Raw genomic sequence first — 27,881 nt, forward strand, 5'->3', positions numbered from 1 at the left:
CGCCATGGCTCCACAAGGTTCTCAGCGCAATGGCGTGTCGATAAAAGTTGAGATTTTATAGTGGCATTATTCAGGCAATACTCAACAGATTGTTATAATTCCATGTGATCTATAATCTGTGAACTTTATATTTTCATTTGGGTGTAAGTAATGTTTTTATATGACTTATAAAACATGGTAGCCTATATTTAATGTCCACTGAGCTGTGGTGCGCTTCCTTGTTTTTAACACAGGGAAAGAGGCGGCGTTGCGAGGTGCTGCGAGGCGCAAGCATGGCTCGCGGACCAAATGGGGCCGTCTCGCGGACCAAAAGCGGCCGTTTTTTTTTTATGACTATTCGATTAAAAATGTAAAAATCGATTCCCGAGCGTATCGATTGAACGTCGATTAATCGATTTTTTAGGGTCAGCCCTAAGTACAACCACAGTCTTGTACCGTCGGTCACTGGGAGCTGACCAGTACAACCACAGTCTTGTACCGTCGGTCACTGGGAGCTGACCAGTATAACCAGTCTTGTACTGTCGGTCACTGGGAACTGACCAGTACAACCACAGTCTTGTACTGTCGGTCACTGGGAACTGACCAGTACAACCACAGTCTTGTACTGTCGGTCACTGGGAACTGACCAGTACAACCACAGTCTCCCACTGTGGTCACTGGGAACTGACCAGTACAACCACAGTCTCCCACTGTGGTCACTGGGAACTGACCAGTATAACCAGTCTTGTACTGTCGGTCGCTGGGCGCTGTGACGTTCTGAGGAAACTTGACAATATCCTGACACATTGAATATCCAAGTGGGACGGATAAATATCTCAATAGAACATTCAGAAGGACACCTTCACCTTTACACTGGATATAAATATCTCAATAGAACATTCAGAAGGACACCTTCACCTTTACACTGGATATAAATATCTCAATAGAACATTCAGAAGGACAACCTTCACCTTTACACTGGATATAAATATCTCAATAGAACATTCAGAAGGACACCTTCACCTTTACACTGGATATAAATATCTCAATAGAACATTCAGAAGGACACCTCCATCTTTACACTGGATATAAATATCTCAATAGAACATTCAGAAGGACACCTTCACCTTTACACTGGATATAAATATCTCAATAGAACATTCAGAAGGACAACCTTCACCTTTACACTGGATATAAATATCTCAATAGAACATTCAGAAGGACACCTCCATCTTTACACTGGATATAAATATCTCAATAGAACATTCAGAAGGACACCTTCACCTTTACACTGGATATAAATATCTCAATAGAACATTCAGAAGGACACCTTCACCTTTACACTGGATATAAATATCTCAATAGAACATTCAGAAGGACACCTTCACCTTTACACTGGATATAAATATCTCAATAGAACATTCAGAAGGACACCTCCATCTTTACACTGGATATAAATATCTCAATAGAACATTCAGAAGGACACCTCCATCTTTACACTGGATATAAATATCTCAATAGAACATTCAGAAGGACACCTTCACCTTTACACTGGATATAAATATCTCAATAGAACATTCAGAAGGACACCTTCACCTTTACACTGGTAGGACAGAAGCAGACAGTTGGCGTCACTCAGCGCCTGCAGCTCACAGAACCTCTCCTTCAGCCTGCAGCTCACAGAACCTCTCCTTCAGCCTGCAGCTCACAGAACCTCTCCTTCAGCCTGCAGCTCACAGAACCTCTCCTTCAGCCTGCAGCTCACAGAACCTCTCCTTCAGCCTGCAGCTCACAGAACCTCTCCTGCAGCTCACAGAACCTCTCCTTCAGCCGACCCAAACTGAAGTCTTCTCTGAACAGCGTGTCCCTGTTTATACAGAGAGGAGACCTTTCATCTATTAACCCATTTTGGGGCGGGAACTAAGTACCCTTTTGGTGTTTTAAACATTGTGTTATAATTTAGCTATTGAAAAATAGCAGACCACAAGCTCGTAGCGCGCCACTCGGTGGCGCGCTACGAGCTTGTAGGTCTGCTATTTTTGAAAAATCGTGAATGAAAATGTGGCACAAATCTTTGAATATACAGTATATTCTTTCAGAGTGAACGTTTTTAACTCAAATCTTTGCTACTGGGGGGGGTCCCTGGAACAACATATTGTAATTTGGATCAATGGGATGTCAATGGAGGGTAGATTGCAACTCTAGATTCATCGCATTATGCAGCTAAATGACTCTTAATCATAAATTAATTTCACTATTCCACTATATTTCAAAAGGCCCAATACATTCAGAGATTAATTTAAAAAAAATCACACCCTACTGTACTGTACTGTCTCTCCTCCCTGGCCTCTGTCTGTGTGTTAGGCTGCACAACAATGACACTGTGGTGACAATATGCTATTTCCGTGTGCGCGCACACACACACACACACACACACACACACACACACACACACACACACACACACACACACACACACACACACACACACACACACACACACACACACACACACACACACACACACACACACACACACACACACAGATCTGGTTTAATTCTACTATCTCAAGAGTTAAAGATCTAATAAGGGTCCATTTGGTTAAGGGGACCACCTGGAAGGACCAATGGTGCACTAGCTTAGCTAATCAACTGCTTATCATTAAAGGAATTGATGGAATTGCTTCTATAACTTAGAAGCATTGATAAAGCAGCAACTAGTTAGTTGGAAGCATTGTTGTTTTGTGTGATGTGATATGAAGCTTTTATTTGCTGGAGTATTTCCAATTTGACATACATTTTGTGTTGGTTGGTCCTTCCAGGTGGTCCCCATAACCAAATGGACCCTTATTTAAACCAAATGGACACGTCAGAGTAACATTATTGTTAAATATCTGCATTAGGGCTTAATAAATAATTGTCATTTTGAACAACGTTTGCCTGTTATCTCTCCTAATGGTACCAACATCAATACAGCCTGTTATCTCTCCTAATGGTACCAACATCAATACAGCCTGTTATCTCTCCTAATGGTACCAACACCAATACAGCCTGTTATCTCTCCTAATGGTACCAACATCAATACAGCCTGTTATCTCTCCTAATGGTACCAACATCAATACAGCCTGTTATCTCTCCTAATGGTACCAACATCAATACAGCCTGTTATCTCTCCTAATGGTACCAACACCAATACAGCCTGTTATCTCTCTTAATGGTACCAACATCAATACAGCCTGTTATATCTCCTAATGGTACCAACATCAATACAGCCTGTTATCTCTCCTAATGGTACCAACATCAATACAGCCTGTTATCTCTCCTAATGGTACCAACATCAATACAGCCATTTATCTCTCCTAATGGTACCAACATCAATACAGCCTGTTATCTCTCCTAATGGTACCAACATCAATACAGCCTGTTATCTCTCCTAATGGTACCAACATCAATACAGCCTGTTATCTCTCCTAATGGTACCAACATCAATACAACCTGTTATCTCTCCTAATGGTACCAACATCAATACAGCCTGTTATCTCTCCTAATGGTACCAACATCAATACAGCCTGTTATCTCTCCTAATGGTACCAACATTAATACAGCCTGTTATCTCTCCTAATGGTACCAACATCAATACAGCCTGTTATCTCTCCTAATGGTACCAACATCAATACAGCCTGTTATCTCTCCTAATGGTACCAACATCAATACAACCTGTTATCTCTCCTAATGGTACCAACATCAATACAGCCTGTTATCTCTCCTAATGGTACCAACATCAATACAGCCTGTTATCTCTCCTAATGGTACCAACATCAATACAGCCTGTTATCTCTCATAATGGTACCAACATCAATACAGCATGGAATTGTGGACAAAATCTTAAGTGTATTTGTTACCGTCTCTAAATGTTCTGATGAATGATGTAAACAAGTGTAATGCTTTATTTGTCGTTCCACTCCACAGTAACAGTCTTTGTATCGAGTTGTGCTTTCATGTGAAATATTATGTATAGCCATTCTGCAAACTGTTGATAAATACTTCAATCAATCTTATCCAAGGAAAACAAAATATTCTAATAGTTCTTGGGTCTGATAAGAGACTATAATTCTCCGTGGCTCAAATGGAGAATAAATATAGGCTGATGAACCTTGATGTGAAAAGGGTTGAAAACCAACTGAGCTAAAATAAGCGAACACCTGCAAACACTGACTCACCTGAGGTCGATAGGCTGCAGAGTGAAGACTTCTGTTTCCACAGCTTCTCATTGTAGAAGCTTTGTTTATGTTTTTGTTTTCCACCAGCCTGGTTAAAAACACTGACGACTCTACTCGATGTCCATGTCAATTAAATGTTACATTACGAGTTATTTATGAAAACAAACGGCCGGGCCTGTTGTAACAAACACTACAGCAGCGTGTTGAGTGTTTGTTGGCGTGTTGCCAAAAGCTGGCGTTGGGCGTCCTGATGACTTAAATATATGCACATGCGTCTGGATCCTAGCCTGGTAAAACACCTCCCCCTGCTGGACAACATTGGGGGTACCCAGGCTATATGGATCTCCTATGATCCCACCACAGCTCAAGGAAACACACACACACACACACACACACACACACACACACACACACACACACACACACACACACACACACACACACACACACACACACACACACACACACACACACACACACACACACACACACACACACACACACACACACACACACACACACACTTTATTTATTTATTCATTCATTTCATGACAGTAAAGATTGACTGACGTAACAGTATCTGGCTGCATTGAAGTGTATGATTCAACTTTGCATGGTTTATATTAAATTGTTTTGAAATATTATTATATAATTTTAAATTTTAAGTAACTTGGTGGCAAAATCGCAATATTTCTTCTTCCTGTGAAGCACTTTACAATTTACAATTTAGGCATTTAGACGCTCTTAATGAATAGATTAATCGAGCGATTTACAGTAAGCAAGAACAAAAAACATGGTACATCAAAGAGTCATCATGAATTATACATATTAACCCATTCTGACCTGAGATCAGATTCATACGAGGTTTCCACTGGACACACACTGGTCTGATGAACCCATTCTGACCTGAGATCAGATTCATACGAGGTTTCCACTAGACACACACTGGGTCTGATGAACCCATTCTGACCTGAGATCAGATTCATACGAGGTTTCCACTGGACACACACTGGTCTGATGAACCCATTCTGACCTGAGATCAGATTCTAAAAATCTCAGTCGTTCTTCGATTTTTCAAAAAATAGCAGACCTACAAGCTCATATCGCGCCACTCGGTGGCGCGATATGAGCTTGTAGATCTGCTATTTTTCAATAGCTAAAGCATAACATGATGCTAACACCAAAATGGGTTCCCGTTCAGAATGGGTTAAAGCTATAAGAAGAATATCTATAATGAAACATATACTATATAGTGCTATATGTCTACATACAATGTTATCTAAATTAGATACTACTTTGAACTACACTTTGAACTATAATTGTCTGAATTGTGCTATATATAAAAATCACACCCGTGTAAATTGAGCGGTGCAACTCACCCCTCCCCCCCCCCACCCCCCCCCCCCCTCCTCCTCTCTCTCTCTCTCATTAGCAGGCAACAGTGCAGCACTGTCTCTCTCTCCGTTTCTGGCACAACAGCTCCCCTACTGGTATAGTCATACAACTGGTGCTCATTAACGTCACATAGGTGAACACGGACATTGCTGTTCCCTGGAGTGGTTGCACCACTCAAAAATAAAGCTCGATTGATTTGACTTCTATTGGCACAATGAAGCCCTTGTGCTCTTGAAGTCCTCATCTGCGCTCATGGACTAAGAACCAAAACTAACTGAACCAACCGGTGGAAAGGGGGGTCCCAGAGTTATAGTGTCAAAGTGTCCTTGAGCAAGACCTCTGAAACTCTAGCTGCTCCCGATGAGCAGGTTGGCGCCTTGCATGGATACCTCGAAAACCCTCCGCCATCGGTGTACAGTTACAGTATGAATCTGTGTGTGAATAATGGGTGAATGTGTTATGCACAATCTCTGTAAAGCGCTTTGGATAAAAAAGCGTTACATAAATGCACCATTTAGGCAAACCTATGAGCTAAAAAAAGCTGGATTGTTCATGATGTACAGACACTAGATCAGACATTTTGTATTTTGGAGATGAAAAGCAAAGCTTTTAACCGTGTCATTACTTAATTCAATTGCACTTCCACTCACGTCATTTACATGCTGCGCTGTCCTTGTGGTCTAGCCTATGTGGGCAAAACCACTAGGAAACTGAAGATAAGGATAAGCGAGCACAAAAGCTCTATTAGAAGAAATGATAGAGACTACCCAGTGGCGGTACATTTCAACGATCACAAGCATGACATTTCTTCTTTACGTTTCTGCGGCATTGAACAAGTTGATCCGCCACACAGAGGTGGCGATCATGATTTGCTGTTAAAAAGAGGTGAAGCATTCTGGATCTTCACACTCCAAACATTGGCACCTAGAGGCCTTAATGATGGACTCTTATTAAATGTCATGCTGTGATCTTTGTTTTTATCCTTCAGTTTGCTCCATATAGTTTTTAACTTATTGTATTGTTGATGATTTGATTTTGTACCTGGTTTTAACCTCTTGTAAACTGTTCCCTTTTCTCTTTCACAGGGAAAGTTTTTCATGGAGTTTCAACCTGCAATATGTTTCTTGATCATGATTTTTGTATACTTTATTTAATAATATTATCATTTGTATACTGTCATGATTAATATGGATTATTATGATTTTCTTTTCTTATTACTTTGCACGGGTGTATTGAGTTGTTTATATGACTTTTTAGTTCTCATTTAACCACATGAGTACCTGTCACCTTAAGTTGAGTGATGTCATGTCATTTCGTTTGTTCTGATAGGCTTACCCTTAGGCCAGACAGCCTACAAAAAGGATGCTTTCTCATTTGTGTTCATAAAGATAGCCTGATGAAGGCCGCATAGGCCCAAACGTTGTGTTCATAGAGATAGCCTGATGAAGGCCGCATAGGCCCAAACGTTGTGTTCATAGAGATAGCCTGATGAAGGCCGCATAGGCCCAAACGTTGTCTTCATAGAGATAGCCTGATGAAGGCTGCATAGGCCCAAACGTTGTGTTCATAAAGATAGCCTGATGAAGGCTGCATAGGCCCAAACGTTGTGTTCATAGAGATAGCCTGATGAAGGCCGCATAGGCCCAAACGTTGTGTTCATAGAGATAGCCTGATGAAGGCCGCATAGGCCCAAACGTTGTCTTCATAGAGATAGCCTGATGAAGGCCGCATAGGCCCAAACGTTGTGTCCATAAAGATAGCCTGATGAAGGCCGCATAGGCCCAAACGTTGTGTTCATAGAGATAGCCTGATGAAGGCCGCATAGGCCCAAACGTTGTGTTCATAGAGATAGCCTGATGAAGGCCGCATAGGCCCAAACGTTGTGTTCATAGAGATAGCCTGATGAAGGCTGCATAGGCCCAAACGTTGTGTTCATAGAGATAGCCTGATGAAGGCTGCATAGGCCCAAACGTTGTCTTCATAGAGATAGCCTGATGAAGGCCGCATAGGCCCAAACGTTGTGTCCATAAAGATAGCCTGATGAAGGCCGCATAGGCCCAAACGTTGTGTTCATAGAGATAGCCTGATGAAGGCCGCATAGGCCCAAACGTTGTGTTCATAGAGATAGCCTGATGAAGGCCGCATAGGCCCAAACGTTGTGTTCATAGAGATAGCCTGATGAAGGCTGCATAGGCCCAAACGTTGTGTTCATAAAGATAGCCTGATGAAGGCCGCATAGGCCCAAACGTTGCTATTTCCCTGTAAATAAAAGTTGGACACTGCATTTGAAGACAGTGTGCGGTTGTTTTCCTTCTTCGTATTTTGGAGATAACATAATAAAAGTGTGAGTGTCCAGGAATTATGAAATAGCATAATATTACATTAGTTGCCCTAATAAGCCAAGTCATTTTACAGCATGATCATTCACAGCGCTTCTTGAGAATGCCTCCCTCATCATAGATGAGTTGTGACTAGAATAATAATTAAAATACTTGGCCTAATTAGTGCTATGATTGTTATATAAAGCATTAGGAGTAGCCTCTCCTTACCGTTTATGAACCCTTATAGCATCACTATTCTGAGCATGCCATGTCAAAAAGCAGGGAGCCGACATCTGGGGTAGCCCAATTTATGGAAGCATATGTGGTTTAACCCGTTCTGACCTGAGATCAGATTCATACGAGGTTTCCACTGGACACACACTGGTCTGATGAACCCATTCTGACCTGAGATCAGATTCTAAAAATGTCAGTCGTTCTTCGATTTTTCAAAAATAGCAGACCTGACCTACAAGCTCATAGCGCGCCACTCGGTGGCACGCTATGAGCTTGTAGATCTGCTATTTTTGTTCAGAATAAAACAAAAAACAAAACAAAAATTAAATATATAATGTGGGTGAATGTAATGCACAATCTAATGTAAAGCATAACCCATGACAACGTCCTGTTCTACACACACACAACACTTTGTTTTACTCAAGGATCTTAATCTTTATTTATTTTTAACAAGGTAACAAACATACTATTTAATACGGTAACAAACATGTGTTGTATGAATGGAAGTGTTGAACTCTGCTGTCAGATGACAAGTCAACATTGGACTTTACATCATTAATGGACCAATATTTCACTTCAACTTCTAAAAAAACACCAATAACAACAGTCAACATTAATGCAGTTACATGTAGTATACCTTTTCTAGTATACCTGCCCTGATCTAGGCAGTAGAACTCAGGACCGAGGATCAGGTGGTGAACATGTGGGGGGAATGGTTCAGGACCGAGGATCAGGTGGTGAACATGTGGGGGGGAATGGTTCAGGACCGAGGATCAGGTGGTGAACATGTGGGGGGAATGGTTCAGGACCGAGGATCAGATGGTGAACATGTGGGGGGGAATGGTTCAGGACCGAGGATCAGGTGGTGAACATGTGGGGGGGAATGGTTCAGGACCGAGGATCAGATGGTGAACATGTGGGGGGAATGGTTCAGGACCGAGGATCAGATGGTGAACATGTGGGGGGAATGGTTCAGGACCGAGGATCAGGTGGTGAACATGTGGGGGGGAATGGTTCAGGACCGAGGATCAGGTGGTGAACATGTGGGGGGGAATGGTTCAGGACCGAGGATCAGGTGGTGAACATGTGGGGGGGAATGGTTCAGGACCGAGGATCAGGTGGTGAACATGTGGGGGGGAATGGTTCAGGACCGAGGATCAGGTGGTGAACATGTGGGGGGAATGGTTCAGGACCGAGGATCAGGTGGTGAACATGTGGGGGGGAATGGTTCAGGACCGAGGATCAGATGGTGAACATGTGGGGGGAATGGTTCAGGACCGAGGATCAGATGGTGAACATGTGGGGGGGAATGGTTCAGGACCGAGGATCAGATGGTGAACATGTGGGGGGAATGGTTCAGGACCGAGGATCAGGTGGTGAACATGTGGGGGGGAATGGTTCAGGACCGAGGATCAGATGGTGAACATGTGGGGGGAATGGTTCAGGACCGAGGATCAGGTGGTGAACATGTGGGGGGGAATGGTTCAGGACCGAGGATCAGGTGGTGAACATGTGGGGGGAATGGTTCAGGACCGAGGATCAGGTGGTGAACATGTGGGGGGGAATGGTTCAGGACCGAGGATCAGGTGGTGAACATGTGGGGGGGAATGGTTCAGGACCGAGGATCAGGTGGTGAACATGTGGGGGGGAATGGTTCAGGACCGAGGATCAGGTGGTGAACATGTGGGGGGGAATGGTTCAGGACCGAGGATCAGGTGGTGAACATGTGGGGGGGAATGGTTCAGGACCGAGGATCAGATGGTGAACATGTGGGGGGAATGGTTCAGGACCGAGGATCAGGTGGTGAACATGTGGGGGGAATGGTTCAGGACCGAGGATCAGGTGGTGAACATGTGGGGGGGAATGGTTCAGGACCGAGGATCAGGTGGTGAACATGTGGGGGGGAATGGTTCAGGACCGAGGATCAGATGGTGAACATGTGGGGGGGAATGGTTCAGGACCGAGGATCAGATGGTGAACATGTGGGGGGAATGGTTCAGGACCGAGGATCAGATGGTGAACATGTGGGGGGAATGGTTCAGGACCGAGGATCAGGTGGTGAACATGTGGGGGGGAATGGTTCAGGACCGAGGATCAGATGGTGAACATGTGGGGGGAATGGTTCAGGACCGAGGATCAGATGGTGAACATGTGGGGGGGAATGGTTCAGGACCGAGGATCAGATGGTGAACATGTGGGGGGAATGGTTCAGGACCGAGGATCAGGTGGTGAACATGTGGGGGGGAATGGTTCAGGACCGAGGATCAGATGGTGAACATGTGGGGGGAATGGTTCAGGACCGAGGATCAGGTGGTGAACATGTGGGGGGGAATGGTTCAGGACCGAGGATCAGGTGGTGAACATGTGGGGGGAATGGTTCAGGACCGAGGATCAGGTGGTGAACATGTGGGGGGGAATGGTTCAGGACCGAGGATCAGGTGGTGAACATGTGGGGGGGAATGGTTCAGGACCGAGGATCAGGTGGTGAACATGTGGGGGGGAATGGTTCAGGACCGAGGATCAGGTGGTGAACATGTGGGGGGGAATGGTTCAGGACCGAGGATCAGGTGGTGAACATGTGGGGGGGAATGGTTCAGGACCGAGGATCAGGTGGTGAACATGTGGGGGGGAATGGTTCAGGACCGAGGATCAGGTGGTGAACATGTGGGGGGAATGGTTCAGGACCGAGGATCAGGTGGTGAACATGTGGGGGGAATGGTTGATAGAAATCCTTGCTCAATGTTCTTGAGTGAATTGAAGGAAATTGACATTTTGGACATAGTCAAAAACAGTCAAAACAAAACATCTACCGACTATAATGATATTGACATGTCACTGGTCAAACAGGTCATTGGGGGGGATTTCTAGGCCATTTACAGACATAATGTAGGCCTAATGTATCATTCCAAACAGGTTCATTTCCAGACCAATAAATGCAAATAGCAAAGGTCATTCTACTGTATAAAAATGGGAGCAAACACCACTTCACAAACTGTACAGACCTTTCTCATTACTGCCACAATTCTCAAAGATATTGGAGAAACGTTTTAACAGCAGACTTCATAGGTTCATTCTTTGACAGATTTAATATACTCTCAGAGAGTCAATATGGTTTCAGAAAGAACAGATCAACATCTCATGCATTGATGGAATCCATAGAAAGAATCACAGACGCATTGATAATCGGCAGTACGCAATAGGAATATTCATTTACCTCAAAAAAAGCTTTTGACACTATCCATCACAACACAACACATTAGTAAATAAACTGGAGAAAACTGGTATCAGAGGCATTGCAATAAACTGGATTAAAAGTTACTTGGACAGACGGCAACAGTTTGTGAAGCTGGACCCCAGGGGTCAGTACTGGGGCCCAAACTATTTATTCTTTATATCAATGATATTTACAGAATATCAAAGCTGCCGCCCGTCACTAATACTTTCTGCAGACGACACTAATGCATTTTGCTCTGGTGATAATCTGGATAAACTGCAGGTTGACATCAATGAAGAATTAAGTAAATTAAAGTTATGGTTTGATTATAATACATTATCTTTAAATGTGAGCCAGACAGAGCTTATACCATTTGGTAATCCCAGGACTAACACACAGGTAGATATACATATTGATGGGATTGCTATTGACCGGGTCCGTGGAAATACATTTCTGGGCGTGACAATAGAGGACAGGCTTAGCTGGAAACCACACATTACTAACGCCAAGTACAAAGTGGCTGGAAGTATAGCAGTCATAAATAAGGCAAAGCAGGTTCTCTGTCATATATTTATTCTATTACGGGGGTCCCTGTCATATATTTATTATATTACGGGGGTCCCTCTCATATATTTATTATATTACGGGGGTCCCTGTCATATATTTATTATATTACGGGGGTCCCTGTCATATATTTTCTAATTGGGGTCAATTTGGGGGTCCTTGACATGAAAGGTTTTGGGGACCACTGGCCTATAGTATAGCTTATTACATGGCTAGGTTGAATGCTTGATTCTGATTGGTCAATGGCTGAATTCAGCAGGTCTGTTTGTGAGTATATATCAGGGGGGCAGTCAGCCAGATATTTCGTGAAGCCTCATTTGAAATCGGTAGTTCATATAATGGCCTGTTGTGGCGCTGGACTGGACCCAAAAAGCCCCATAGCTCCATAGAGGCCCATGTATTTTGGCCCAACTTCACCTAGACTGTATTACCTTAATAAACATGGTCATGAATACTTTCCTCTTCCAGTCACTAGTTTAAAGTCTCATTTCTAATGTCATAATATTCTTTTTGGAAAATTATGGTCCCATTAATTAAAATAATGACCATAAAGTCGCGTATGTTCTGAGGGGCGTGGCTACCGTTACCGTCTATGATCGGGATTCCCCTCCCACTCAAGAGTCTTCTCCTCCCACTCGAGTCAAAATAAAAACCAACGGAGAAGAAGGGGGGGAAGTCCCGCCTCGTTGTCTGGGCAGCCAATGGCCAGCTGGACCCAAACGGAGCCAGCCAATGGCCAGCTGGTACCAAACGGCTCTAGAAAGATGGCGACTTACATCAGGAATTAGCATATTATTACAGGCTTCATTTTACGTTCATGTTAGACCCGGGGAACGCTTTGTCCATATTTTTTACAGTCTATGGTATATATACAGGTTTAATGTTTGTTTTTAGTTCAGTGTTTGTTTTAAAAACACCATTAGTAGCCTACTAACGCCACTAACCCTAACCCTTGACAACGAAGGGAAAATGTACGTCATCTTGTCCCTAAACACAGACATTAAATGCCATTAACAATAAAGAGAATGTAATGTTTGTTTTACATCACCTATATAATCAACATGAGTTTTGATTACTTTAATATATTAGCGCCCCTCACTTCACACGGGTGTGATTAAGTTCTTACGGAGCGTAAGAAATAAGTTCTTACGTAACCGTAACACAGACCGATGCCTAATCAAAGCCTCGGAGCACCAGCTGCGCCCGCTTGATTTACTGCCGTTTCCAACATGACAGCCACGACGTAAACACACACGCAATGTTCATTTACAGCTAAACAATGTTTATGTTTATTATAATTAAACATGACAGCCACGACGTAAACACACACGCAATGTTCATTTACAGCTAAACAATGTTTATGTTTATTATAATTAAACATGACAGCCACGACGTAAACACACACGCAATGTTCATTTACAGCTAAACAATGTTTATGTTTATTATAATTAAACATGACAGCCACGATGTAAACACACACGCAATGTTCACTTACAGCTAAACAATGTTTATGTTTATTATAATTAAACATGACAGCCACGACGTAAACACACACGCAATGTTAATTTACAGCTAAACAATGTCTATGTTTATTGTCTCCACCAGGCCGAAGGCATGGGGGGAGAGTATGTTTTGCACTCCGTCCGTCCGTCCGTGTGTCCGTGAGCAGCTAATCTCGGCCACCGTTAACCCGGTCGATGCCACATTTTGCACACACACTCCCTGGATGCCAACGATGAACCTCTGCCCCAAACTTTCCAGAACGGCCCGTTATAGCGCCACCAGGAGGCCGCTTTGTGCAAAACAAGTTTTTGCACAGTACACCTACAGATTTTGTCCAAACATCACGCAAATTGGTACACAGTCTCTCTAGAGCCATTCAACGAAACCGGTCTTTCTCAGACTCCATCCTGATTGGTTAAGATTGGCTTCCAAAGTTCACAGGAGTGCTCAGTTTCAAACAAAATGCTGCAAATCATGAACACATCGCGTGATTTCCGTGAAATTGTGCACCCACATTCCCACTAGGCCGAGGACGAAATGCCACATGAGCAATTTCAACTCAGCCTCAAGGTGGCGCTATAACTGGCCGAAAAGTGTTTTTACCTCTAACTGCACGGATCTGTGGATAACTTTGTATGCCAACTCCCTAGAGGCCAAGGAAAAACCTTTGCCTGGAATTTTTCACATCTGCTCTTTATAGCGCCACCAGGAGGCCGACATATGTAAAACACATTTTCTATTATTACTCCTTCAGATTTTATCCAAATTTCACGCAAATCGGTACACATGATCTCCATAGTCATGTGATCAATGTCCTACATTCCTATCCTGGTGGAGACCTGTGCCCAGAAGGGCACTTTTTCTAGTTAAACATGTTTTTGAAAACATTTGAGCGAGAAGCTGGAGTTTAAAGTGTACCAACGCATGGTATGATAGTTACACATGGAAGTAATCTGGAAGTATAACATCTTTCATTAACCCATTTTGTTGTTTTAAGCATTATGTTATACTTTAGCTATTGAAAAATAGCAGATCTATACAAGCTCATAGCGCGCCACCGCTATGAGCTTGTAGATCTGCTATTTTTGAAACATCGTGAAAATGTTTGAATATATATTATTACAGAGTGAACATTTTAACTAAAATCTTTGCTTCTGAGGGGTCCCTGGAACAACATATGTTCAGATGGGGGTCGGTGGCCAATGACATTATTTTGGGGTCCTTGACATGAAATATTGAGCACACAGAAACATAAGGATTTTCAGGATTTTGAAGACATTTTTCAAATTTCGACGTCAGGCCAAAATGGGTTAGGAAAAATAAAAATCACACCCGTGTGAAGTGAGGGGCGCTCTTATCATTCATCATACATCACTTGCCGTGTTCAACCAATCAAATCATCCGGAATGTCATTCCGGCCAATCGCAATGTTGTGTCCTCACCGTTTCCGTCTTCAATCTTTCTGCCCTCACTTTTAGCTTCAATGTTTGCGTTCTGGTCACACTCACCCTGAAAAGCTGCTCATAGGAGGGTCACACTCACCCTGAAAAGCTGCTCAGAGGAGGGTCACACTCACCCTGAACAGCTGTTCAGAGGAGGGTCACACTCACCCTGAAAAGCTGCTGATAGGAGGGTCACACTCACCCTGAACAGCTGCTCATAGGAGGGTCACACTCACCCTGAAAAGCTGCTCATAGGAGGGTCACACTCACCCTGAAAAGCTGCTCATAGGAGGGTCACACTCACCCTGAAAAGCTGCTCATAGGAGGGTCACACTCACCCTGAAAAGCTGTTCAGAGGAGGGTCACACTCACCCTGAACAGCTGTTCAGAGGAGGGTCACACTCACCCTGAAAAGCTGTTCAGAGGAGGGTCACACTCACCCTGAAAAGCTGCTGATAGGAGGGTCACACTCACCCTGAAAAGCTGCTGATAGGAGGGTCACACTCACCCTGAAAAGCTGCTCATAGGAGGGTCACACACACCCTGAAAAGCTGCTCATAGGAGGGTCACACACACCCTGAAAAGCTGTTCAGAGGAGGGTCACACTCACCCTGAAAAGCTGCTGATAGGAGGGTCACACACACCCTGAAAAGCTGCTCATAGGAGGGTCACACACACCCTGAAAAGCTGCTCATAGGAGGGTCACACACACCCTGAAAAGCTGCTCATAGGAGGGTCACACTCACCCTGAAAAGCTGCTGATAGGAGGGACTAGCGCCCCTCAAAGAAGGGTCATAGGACATGATAGGAGGGTCAAAGAAGGCGTTCAACAGCATGAAATGTAAATATGTTTTTAATCAACACATCTCAAATAGAACAACAAATATATAGTTATATAAGATAACAGCATTGTGACAACAGTGTTGTTTTGGGCAGCACATTTCTGTTTTAGTTTTAGTCAGTCTTTGGAATAAAACATTTGGCGGGCCTTGATGCGGTCGTAATGACTGTTTTTACACCAAATAGCCGATCTACAAGCTCACGCTGCGACACACTGGACAACACTGGACAGCTTCTCAAAGTCTTTGTCTCTCAGGGCACGACTCAGGTGGAGAGAAGTGGATTGGGTGGATGTTTATTGGAGGTGCCGTGCCCCGTCGCGGTCCATTTGGTTCCATTTGAACCATCTGGACCCAATGCACATCACACTGTGTGTGTGTGTGTGTGTGTGTGTGTGTGTGTGTGTGTGTGTGTGTGTGTGTGTGTGTGTGTGTCTGTGTGTGTTTGTGTGTGTGTGTGTGTGTGTGTTTCCTTGAGGTATATGATTGTTATAGAATATAAATAGAATACAATACAATAGAAAAGCCAAAAACTAATCTTAAGAAAATAAGAGGGTCTCGACCCACAGGTTGAGAACCACTGTGCTACTTTTACATGTCAACGACCCCAGATGACCCTAACGGTGACCCCAGATGACCCTAACGGTGACCCCAAATGACCCCAACGGTGACCCCAGATGACCCTAACCGTGACCCCAGATGACCCTAATGGTGACCCCAGATGACCCTAACAGTGACTCCATGGAAACCAAAACATATTGATTATGTAAACACCCCCCCCCCCCCACCACACCTGTTCCTGATTATTACATTATGATACAACACACCGTCTGTCTGTCCTCACAGCCTGTCTGTCTGTCCTCACAGCCTGTCTGTCTGTCCTCACAGCCTGTCTGTCCTCACAGCCTGTCTGTCTGTCCTCACAGCCTGTCTGTCTGTCCTCACAGCCTGTCTGTCCTCACAGCCTGTCTGTCTGTCCTCACAGCCTGTCTGTCTGTCCTCACAGCCTGTCTGTCTGTCCTCACAGCCTGTCTGTCTGTCCTCACAGCCTGTCTGTCTGTCCTCACAGCCTGTCTGTCTGTCCTCACAGCCTGTCTGTCCTCACAGCCTGTCTGTCCTCACAGCCTGTCTGTCTGTCCTCACAGCCTGTCTGTCTGTCTGTCCTCACAGCCTGTCTGTCTGTCCTCACAGCCCGTCTGTCTGTCCTCACAGCCCGTCTGTCTGTCCTCACAGCCCGTCTGTCCTCACACAGAGACACAGAGGAGTCAGTGTTCAACTCAAACCCAGCGTAGAGCGGTTGAGTGAACGTGCTCTGCACGGTGTACAGGTGAGTCAGAGTGTCCTCTAACACTCTGTAGAAGGACAGAGTCCCGGCGGGACGGTCCAGATACACGGCTACTCTGTTGGAGCCAGAGGGTTCGATAGGAAGGATAGTCTGCTTACTATTGTGTATGACAAAGTAATAGTTACGACTCTGACCATCAGAACAGTGCAGACACCAGGACCGTTCATTCTCTCCAAGCCTACAGTCCAGACCCGCTCCTTTCCTACCGATGTCTCCGTCAGTCACTCCTATCCTAACCGCTCCACTGAACTGTACCTCACTGTAGCAGCGTTCATCTAGACTCTCTGAACTCAGAACCTGAGCATGTCTATCAAACCTGTCAGGATGATCAGGATATGAATGACGCTGACCATCCTGACGGGTCACCTTCCTGTTGTTCTCAGACAGAGAGAGGAAAGGGTTTGCTGTGTTTGTGTCCAGAGTGAGACGCTGGAAATCTGATGAGAAAACAACACAGTACATTAAATACATCCTTCACTGAATGATACGTGACCGCACGTGCACACACACACACACACACACACACACACAGTATCAGATGTACAAGCTCAAAGCGCAGCACGCAGTGATGCGCTGTGAGCTTGTAGATCTGCTATTTTTAAATAGCCAACGTATAAAATATGGATAAAGTGTTTAACCCATCCTCCCATTTTGGGCGGGAACCCCTTTTGGTGTTAGCACCATGTTATGCTTTAGCTATTGAAAAATAGCAGATCTACAAGCTCATAGCGCGCCACCGAGTGGCGCGCTACGAGCTTGTAGGTCTGCTATTTTTGAAAAATCGAAGAACGACTGACATAGAAACAGAGCTTTTTCAGAAAACTGTCAGGATGTCAAAGACCCCTGGAACCCCCCACGGACCCCCTGGAACCCTCCACGGACCCCTGGAAGCCCCCAAGGACCCCCTGGAACCCCCCCAGTTCCACAACATGTTGCAACGCAACACGTTGTGAGCTTGAAGATCAGATATTTTCAGCCGATATGGTGTAGAGGGAAAAGGAGGGTCCGAGGATAGATCCCAGACAGACAGACAGACAGACAGACAGACAGACAGACAGACAGACAGACAGACAGACAGACAGACAGACAGACAGACAGACAGACAGACTCACGTGTTGTAAGGAGTTGAGGTTCACAGCGTTGAGGTTTAGTCCAGCGTTCTCCTCCATGATTCACACTGTAGGAAGTAGAACAACAATGAATCAAGTCAAAACCTGCTGCTTAATGTCTCACATCGGCCTGTTTTAGTCCCACCAAATATTTACTAAACACATTTTGTCATCATTCTCCCACAGACTCCGTCCAAACATCACTCGTTGGAAGAGGAGGTCGGACGCAGTTTTTATTATTTGTTTAATTCGACGCGCAGTTGCGTTTCGCTGACTTTGGGACTGGTTTGGGGCGGGAGGGGGGTTTGAATGTAATTATTGACTGTTGGTTTGAGTTTGTTTTCTTGTTTGTTTATTTAATTTAGTAGGGAAAGAGACAGGGAGAGACGTCATTGTGAAGTGTACTGTTTACCTGTGATTTCGTCAATTACAACTTCCTACATAAAGTGTTCAGAGTAAACCCCACCATCCTGCTGATTTATTCCTTAGTTAATAATTTGCCTTGCTGTGAAGAGGGCGATTGTTACACACTGATACTTCTATCATCTCTATAGATAGATTATAGACATGTTAAATATATCAATACTTCTATCCTCATGTCTTTAGACTATGATGTCATTTAGAACACTGTTTAGATTTAGATGCTGTTTATCATTCTAGTATATCATGGTGAACATCATAACACTCACTGTAAATCACTGTCTGTATCAATCACTGTACATTCAAAATGTTAGAAATAGAACCATGGAACACAGACACCGACTATACTGTATATTAATGTTATAATACAGGGGTGGGCAACTTTGTACTTTCCCCCCTAAAGGAACGCTTGGAGGAAGCTGCCACCAGGTTTGTTGACTAACACTAAGACTAGACTAAGACTAGACGATTTCAGATGAGTAAAATAGGACTAAAACTAAAGTGTGTGTTATTCAAAAGACTAAATTGGAATTAGCTGTCAAAATGAACACTGGCCAGGCTACCATATTGCAGCGTTGCAAACTGCATAATATTGCTGCCCTACAGAACAGATGTGAGTCAAGCAAGAACCCTCATGAAACAGAGGTGTTCAGAGAGCAACATCTAGTGGTCTATTGCACCTTTCAATCTGAGATTGTTTTGGGTCCATTTGGTTACAACGGAGCTTGTAATTGGCTATTTTAACCCATTTAGGCCTGACGTCGAAATTAAAAAAAATGTCTTCTAAATTCTGACAGTTTTCTGAAATACCTGTTTCTGTATCAGTGGTGCTCAATATTTCATGTCAAGGACCCCAAAAATTATATGTAACTGGCCGCAGACCCCCATCTGAAAATATGTTGTTCCAGGGACCCCTCCCCCCACACCCCCCAGAAGCAGAAGATTTGAGTAAAAAATGTTCGCGCTGAAAGAATATATATTCAAAGATTTGTGCCACACTTTCATGATTTTTCAAAAATAGCAGACCTACAAGCTCACCGAGTGCCACGCTATGAGCTTGTAGATCTGCTATTTTTCAATAGCTAAAGTGTAACATAATGCTTCAAACACCAAAAGGGGTTCCCGCCCCAAAATGGGTTAAAATTGTCTAAAGGCAACCTTAGGCACCAGTGCCAACATTGGCACAAATACGGAGGGTGATCACTGGCACACTGCGGCATAAGTGTGTGAAAGAGCCTTTTTTGTTTAAAATACTATAACTAACTATTAAAAAAAAGATAGCCAACATATAAAATATGGATAAAGTGTTCAACCCATTCTGAACGGGAACCCCTTTTGGTGTTAGCACTATGTTATGCTTTAGCCATTGAAAAATAGAAGATCTACAAGCTCGTAGCGCGCCACCGAGTGGCGCGCTACGAGATTGTAGGTCTGCTATTTTTGAAAAATCGAAGAACGACTGACATAGAAACATAGCTTTTTCAGAAAACTGTCAGGATGTAGAAGACCCCTGGAACCCCCCCAAGGACCCCCTGGAACAGACAGACAGACAGACAGACAGACAGACAGACAGACAGACAGACAGGATGTAGAAACATTCACCCATTCACACACACATTCATACACCGATGACAGAGGTAAGTAATTACATCCAATTACATTCTACATTAATTAAAACTCAGAACAATAACCCACCTATCTCCCTAGTCAGAGTTCTGTTATATTTCCACCCTCACCCCAGAGGGACACATATTACACATTACATTGCACACTACTGTCGTAGCAAAAACAGCCAATCTACAAGCTCACAACACGCCGCAATGTGACGCCTTTTGAGCTTGTGGATCAGCTATTTTTGCTATTATTTGAACTGAAATCCTGAATTATTCTTTTGCTATTTTTGAATTGGAATCCTGAAAAGTAACATTTTTATTTATTCAAATGCATTTAACTTTATGAACCAAATACAAATACATTGGCCATACAAAATAGACATCAAAACAATAATATATCAATGTTCGGATATATATACCTGCGGGCCGCTTTAAGTGATGGTGGGGGCTGCATGTGGCCCCCGGGCCGCCAGTTGGCCCCCCATGTATGTTATATATAACCATGGAACATAGACACTATTGTCGTATATGGCCTCAATAATTCGTCATTCTATAACCAAATGTTCTTGTACAAAGGTGTTCTGTCTGTCTTAAAGTCTGCAGTCACTCTGGTCTATGCAAGGCCTGCCTTTGTCATTCAAAAACAGGGTGTCGACGGTTCTGCTGTATGTTGGCAAATCTGTAAGTCTAGCTCATCCTGCATAGTAAGTAGCCTGCTGGCTGGCTAGGTGTGACAGGAATCAGCATTCTATTGTTTAAACCAACAGGTCACTTGATTAAGCCTCAAGACAGCATTGCTATGCATCTCAATGTCATTTTGTATGTAAAGGTTTTAGACTCCTCCCTGGAACACCTCTCTTTGAAGTAGACCACATATAATGTCTGTGTTTGCAATGTTAAGGGAGTCTTGTTGGGGGCAGCCTCTCTCTCGGCTCAACTCAAGGGCCGCGGGAAGCCCTCTGTCTTTGTCTCGGTACTAATTGAAATAAATACATCGATGGATCTTCAGTTCACCTCTCTCTGCTTGTTTCCTTTCATCCGACCGCCTGAGACTTTGATGCAGACTCTTCGTCCTTATTTGTCTATTTTAGTCAAGTTAGATAGTGTACTTGAAGTAGGAATATTTACTTCAGTTGGAGCCTGAAAAAACTGCTTTTGGAGTGGATCATTCCATTCCAGGTAAAAAGAACCGTGGACCAGTGGACAATTTGGACAATTTGGCGTTGAGTTGAATTTTATTTTTTCGGCGAACGGCGGTCGGCGGAACAAAGGGATGCGGGGACCAACAGCACGTGCGGTGCTCTCCGACATGGATGGCGACGAAGCGGAGGGACTGGCTCTCCAGACACGCCATGCAGCGGCGGGACAAAGCGCCTCTACAGCGCAACGACGGGCGACCTGCGCACATCTCGGCGGGAAGCGGCGGCGATCCGACCGGGGTAAGAGGCTCTACAAGCGGCGGGCGGATGCGTCTCTTCACGGCAAGCAAGCAGCGGCGAGGAGGGAGGCGTTCTACAAGGCCTTCAACGAGTGAGTCTTCCACCGAGGGGGGTCTCCGACGATGCGGCGAGCGAGTGCTTTCATGACGGCGTGCGGCGACAGGACGGCACGGCGCGATTCATCTCATCAGCGATCGAGAGCGGCGACCACGTTTTTCAATTAATTCTTCATTCTTCAAACAGCAGATCTGCAAGCTCACGATGTTGCGTTTATTTTTCTTTCCAGTCATTATGTGATATTTTATATTCATAGTGTCTGGAAGGGGGGAGTGAATATGTGTGTTGGACGGACACGAAAGGACAATGGACACGTGAGTGGCAGTGCGCGGACAAAAACATTGCAATTGTCTTCATGATGCAGTTCTCAGTTTGACCACAAAAGGTACGTCACAAGTCACATGTTTAGAGGGGAGAAATTATATTTGAGAAGGATTTAAAATACAGTATGAATAAGTACTGTGTCGAATTGTGGGCTAAAGTAACCAGAGCGAAAATGGTGGTCAGAATAGTTAAATCTATTAACCTTACTCGGTCTGTAGGCCTAGTATGGGGCTAAAAGTAAGTTTGGTGAAAGAGTAGCATGATATTGGGTTATCGCTTCATCTTGGAGCAGTGACTGTGTTTTTACGGTAGATTGACTTTTTCTCAAACGAATAATAGATATTAAACAAGTTAAGAGACAATGTTTTGCGACACTAAAAGAGTTCATTTATAACAGATGGAAGAGTTTCAACAATCTATCTGTATTCAAAACGTTTGTGTAATGTAAGTTTATTCAACATATATGTAGGCATGTGTTGATATGTGTTTTGTCGAAGTTTAAATTAGTTAAAAAAGTTGATTAAAGAGCCTATGGGTTAGTGTGCGAATACTAGTCAACTAAGAAAAGGCAGTTAGGTGCCGCGACGTGCAAGGTTTTGCTGTTAATATCGAGATAATTTAGCCTGTAAAGGTGAGATAAGTTAACAGTAGCAGCGTAGGTCGATTCGTCATTTACCAGGCCTTAAAGGGGTACGGAATAGTGAAGTTGCAGCGTGCTGTTATCAAAATCGAGGCTTTCGTCAACGGGACCAATTTCAAAATAAAACGGGATTATTAAGCATGTCTGTAAAAACTTGTGTGTTTAAAAATGAAAACACAGGGTAAGACAAAGGGGTGGTGTGTTTAAATGTCAGTTAATTGTGCTAAATCATGTTCCATTTTTGCATTGTTTGAGGATTACCTATAGTTGTCAAGAAAGCGGTAATATTCAACTATCAGGGCTAAATGAGGCTAAAGAGAAATCATTTATGACAAGCTGTATATCCTAAAATGTAAAGTGCAATTGTCAATTTTCATATATGATGCCTGGAATTATCTTTGGGAACTTTTAAAGTGTAACTTTCTGTTGTTTTTTTTCTTATGTTTAGTATGTCATGTGATTGGGTCAAGGGGGGTGTAATAGAATTATTGTTCCATATTTTTATGTGACCATCATCTAGTGATGGTCAAGGGGGGAATTATGTCGTATATGGCCTCAATAATTCGTCATTCTATAACCAAATGTTCTTGTACAAAGGTGTTCTGTCTGTCTTAAAGTCTGCAGTCACTCTGGTCTATGCAAGGCCTGCCTTTGTCATTCAAAAACAGGGTGTCGACGGTTCTGCTGTATGTTGGCAAATCTGTAAGTCTAGCTCATCCGTACGGTCAGGTATGCCCTGGGCTCCGCGGCTCAACTCAAGGGCCGCGGGAAGCCCTCTGTCTTTGTCTCGGTACTAATTGAAATAAATACATCGATGGATCTTCAGTTCATCTCTCTCTGCTTGTTTCCTTTCATCCGACCGCCTGAGACTTTGATGCAGACTCTTCGTCCTTATTTGTCTATTTTAGTCAAGTTAGATAGTGTACTTGAAGTAGGAATATTTACTTCACTATCTACTGTGTATTAATCTATGTTATATAACCATGGAACACAGACACTATCTACTGTATATTAATCTATGTTATAGAACCATGGAACACAGACACTATCTACTGTATATTAATCTATGTTATAGAACCATGGAACACAGACACTATCTACTGTATATTAATCTATGTTATAGAACCATGGAACATAGACACTATCTACTGTATATTAATCTATGTTATAGAACCATGGAACATAGACACTATCTACTGTATATTAATCTATGTTATAGAACCATGGAACATAGTCACTATCTACTGTATATTAATCTATGTTATAGATTATAGAACCATGGAACATATACACTATCTACTGTATATTAATCTATGTTATAGATTATAGAACCATGGAACATAGACACTATCTACTGTATATTAATCTATGTTATAGAACCATGGAACATAGACACTATCTACTGTATATTAATCTATGTTATAGAACCATGGAACATAGTCACTATCTACTGTATATTCAATCTCTGCTAGAATGAACCATGGATCATATGGTAATATGACATGATAATATGGGAAACTGCATTTCTAAAGCGCTTTACATTACAATGTAGTTCACATTCACCCACCGATGGCAGAGGAAAACATGCATGCTCATCGGGAGCTGTTAGGGGTTCAGAGAGTCTTGCTCAAGGACACTTCGACATGTAGCAGCCAGGAGGAGCCGGGAATTTAACCTGGAACCTTTGACGGCCACTCTACACAAGTCTACTCACTTGACAGTCTCCAGGGCAACAGACAGCGTCTTCAGAGCAGAGTCTCCTAAGTGGCTGAAGTTCAAGTCCAGCTGTTTCAGCTGGGAGGAGGGGTTGGAGGTCACAGCTGAAGCCAGAGAAGAACAGCCTTCCTCTGTGACTCCACAGCCTGACAACCTGCAGAGAAATACACATTTAACAAAGTGCTGTGTTGACGTTCACGTAGAGATCCACACAGAGAGAACACACATTCTTTACCCCAGGATCTGCAGTCCACACTGTGGACTCTTCAGTAACGCAGAGAGCTGGAGCAGTTGTGATTCCTGCAGGCAGATGAAACTGAGGTCCAATTCTTTCAGATGGAGAAGATTAGAGCTGAGAGCTGAGAGCAGAACTTCAAATCCTGTCTGTGTGAAGATACAGCCAGCAAGTCTGTAATTACACATGGAATATCTGGACTGAATATCACAGTTTTGGAGTAAAGAGATGGAAAGAGAAGGTAGGCAGGGATAATGTGAAGTAAATCATCATAATCTTAATCTTCCAACATAGGAATTGTGTGTGTGTAAGTGTGTGTGTGTGTGCGTGCGTGCCAACATGACTACATACTGTAATCACTGTACCCCATTAGTTCACATAATGATAATCCCCTAGCAGCCATGATGGATCACATATTGTAGTTACTGTACCGTAGCATTGATAATGATAATTCCCTAGCAGCCATGATGGAGCACATATTGTAGTTACTGTACCGTAGCATTGATAATGATAATTCCCTATCAGCCATGATGGATCACATATTGTAGTTACTGTACCGCAGCATTGATAATGATAATCCCCTAGCAGCCATGATGGATCACATATTGTAGTTACTGTACCGTAGCATTGATAATGATAATCCCCTAGCAGCCATGATGGATCACATATTGTAGTTACTGTACCGTAGCATTGTGATGTGAGAGTGTGAATTAGACAACACAAACTCTGACCATATTATTATTCTAATCAGTGGGATACCATGATGTCAACTTTATTAACACTCTTATTATTAAGAATCAAACTATAAATAATAAAACAGAACTAATGTAAATAATAATGTGACCTCAGTATCTCCAGATGACAGTTTGGACTCTTCAATGCAGCAGTGAGCAGGTCCATGGATGGATCCGTTATGTCATTATAACTGATGTCCAATTCTCTTAGATGTGAAGGATTAGAGCTGAGAGCTGAAGCCACAATCTCATATTCTGCCTCTTTGAGTTGACAGCCAACAAGTCTGTAAATGTAGATGATGTAAAATCAGTGATCATCAACACAGATTAGATCAAATTCATGTTCAATGAAATGAACTATAAAGTGTAATGTAAATGTACCAATGTCTAGTTGGTCAAATATTGACAGGTCATATAAGAACAGTCTAGTTGGTCAGATATTGACAGGTCATATAAGAACAGTCTAGTTGGTCAGATATTGACATGTCATATAAGAACAGGTCATATAAGAACAGGGAACCAGACAACATCAAAGTGAAAGACAGACAATCTGTATTAACACATTCTGACCCGAGATCAGATTCTAAAAATGTCTTCTACATCCTGACAGTTTTCTGAAAAAGCTATGTTTCTATGTCAGTCGTTCTTCGATTAAAATAGCAGACCTACAAGCTCATAGCGCGCCACCGAGTGGCGCGCTATGAGCTTGTAGGTCTGCTATTTTTCAATAGCTAAAGCATAACATAATGTTTAAAACACCAATAGGGGTTCCCGCCCAAAATGGTTTAATACTACAGTGTGTAACTTGCATTGATTGATCTATGAATGTTCTTATTTAGTCTTTTTACTTTGTTCTCTGTGCGTACACACACACACACACACACACACACACACACACACACACACACACACACACACACACACACACACACTTAAAGACCTAATTATTATTATAGTAATTAGGTGTGATGGTAGATTGATTCTAACAGGTTTTCTATCCACATGACTACTAACCGAGCCTTTCTGCTGTTCCTCACAGCTGGGAGTAGTCTGAATCTCGCCCCCCATGTTGGCGATTTGTTGTATTGTTGCAGGTCAAACTCCTCCAGAAGCTCGTCTGCCGTCATCAGTATGAAGGCCAGAGCTGAACACTGGCTCTGAGACAGTTGTGTCTTTGATCTGTCCGCTGACTTCAGGTACTGTTGGATCTCCTGATGTACTGAGAGGTCGTTCATCTCCATCAGACAGTGGAAGATGTTGATGAATCTGTCAGGAGAGAGACTCACATCTTCCATTTTCATCTCCTTCAGGTTGTTGATGACTCTCTGGATGCTCTCTGGACTGTTCTCTGTGTGACCCAGCAGGCCTCCTAACAGACTCTGGTTGGACTCCAGCGAGAGGCCATGAAGGAAGCGGACAAAGAGGTCCAGGTGGCCGTTCTTACTCTTCAGGGCTTTTTCGCTGGCTCTCTGCAGGAAGTCCTCCAAGGAACTGACATCATCTCCCAGGAATGTCTTCAGTACCTCCATGTTCTTCTGTGTGAAACAGTGCATCAGGTAGACTGCAGCCAGGAACTCCTGGATGCTCAGATGAACAAAGCTGTAGATCTTCCTCTGAGATCGAACGGTCTCTTCTTTGAAGATCTCTGTGCACACTCCCGAGTACAGCGCGGCGTGGTTCACATCGAGACCACACTCTTCCAGGTCTTCTTGGTAGAACGTGACGCTGCCTTTCTTCAGATGTTTAAACGCCAGCAGGCACAGCATCAGAAGAACATCCCTGTCAGTCTCGCCATACTTCGTCATCATCCTTTTTATCATGAGCGATATGAAGAGGCTGAACATCCCGGTCAGGGTCTTGGGCAGCTGTCCTGTCTTGCCTGTCTTCACCAGGTCCTCCACAACGGTAGCAGTCATCCAACAGAAGACTGGGATGTGACACATGATGTGGATGCTCTTTGATGTCTTCACGTGTGAGATGATGGTGCTGGCCAGCTCCTCATCATCACTGAACATCTTCCTGAAGAACTCCTCCTTCTGGGGGTCTGTGAACCCTCGTATTTCTGTCACCATGTCAACGCATTCAGGAGGGATCTGATAGGCTGCTGCAGGTCTGGTGGTTATCCAGAGGAGAGCCGAGGGGAGCAGATTCCTCTTGATGAGGTTCGTCAACAGCAGGCCCACCGATGATGTCACCGTGACATCAGAGACGACGTCATTGTTGTCGAAGGCGTCGGAATCGACGTCAATGTTCTGGAATTTCAGCGGAAACCTGCTTTCATCGAGACCATCGAAGATGAAGCCAACTTTCCAGGCAGCGAGCTGCTCTGCTGTGACCTTCTCTAACGTTGGATGGAAAACATGGATCAGTGAGAGAAGACTGTGCTGCTCATCTCGGACCAAGTTCAGCTCCCGGAATGCGAAGAAAACCAGGAGATTGATGTCTTGGTTCTCCAAACCTCTCGCCCAGTCCAGAGCGAACTTACGCGCAGAGAATGTCTTCCCGATGCCAGCGATGCCAATGGTCAGAACTCTGCTG

General features: G+C 43.7%; 1 protein-coding gene and 1 long non-coding RNA gene across 5 annotated transcripts in view; one reads left to right on the plus strand and one right to left on the minus strand.

The window, feature by feature from the left end:
* LOC310866472 (NACHT, LRR and PYD domains-containing protein 3-like) overlaps positions 1-27,881 on the minus strand; it is a 362,173-nt gene that overhangs the window by 292,623 nt on the left and 41,669 nt on the right. The gene's annotated exons all lie outside the window — the stretch shown is intronic.
* The window catches only part of LOC310866473, a 311,387-nt gene that overhangs the window by 282,869 nt on the left and 637 nt on the right, over positions 1-27,881 (plus strand). The gene's annotated exons all lie outside the window — the stretch shown is intronic.

The sequence above is a fragment of the Protomyctophum parallelum genome, assembly GCF_964188405.1.
Source record: "Protomyctophum parallelum genome assembly, chromosome: 11".
In the NCBI taxonomy this organism is placed as follows: domain Eukaryota; kingdom Metazoa; phylum Chordata; class Actinopteri; order Myctophiformes; family Myctophidae; genus Protomyctophum; species Protomyctophum parallelum.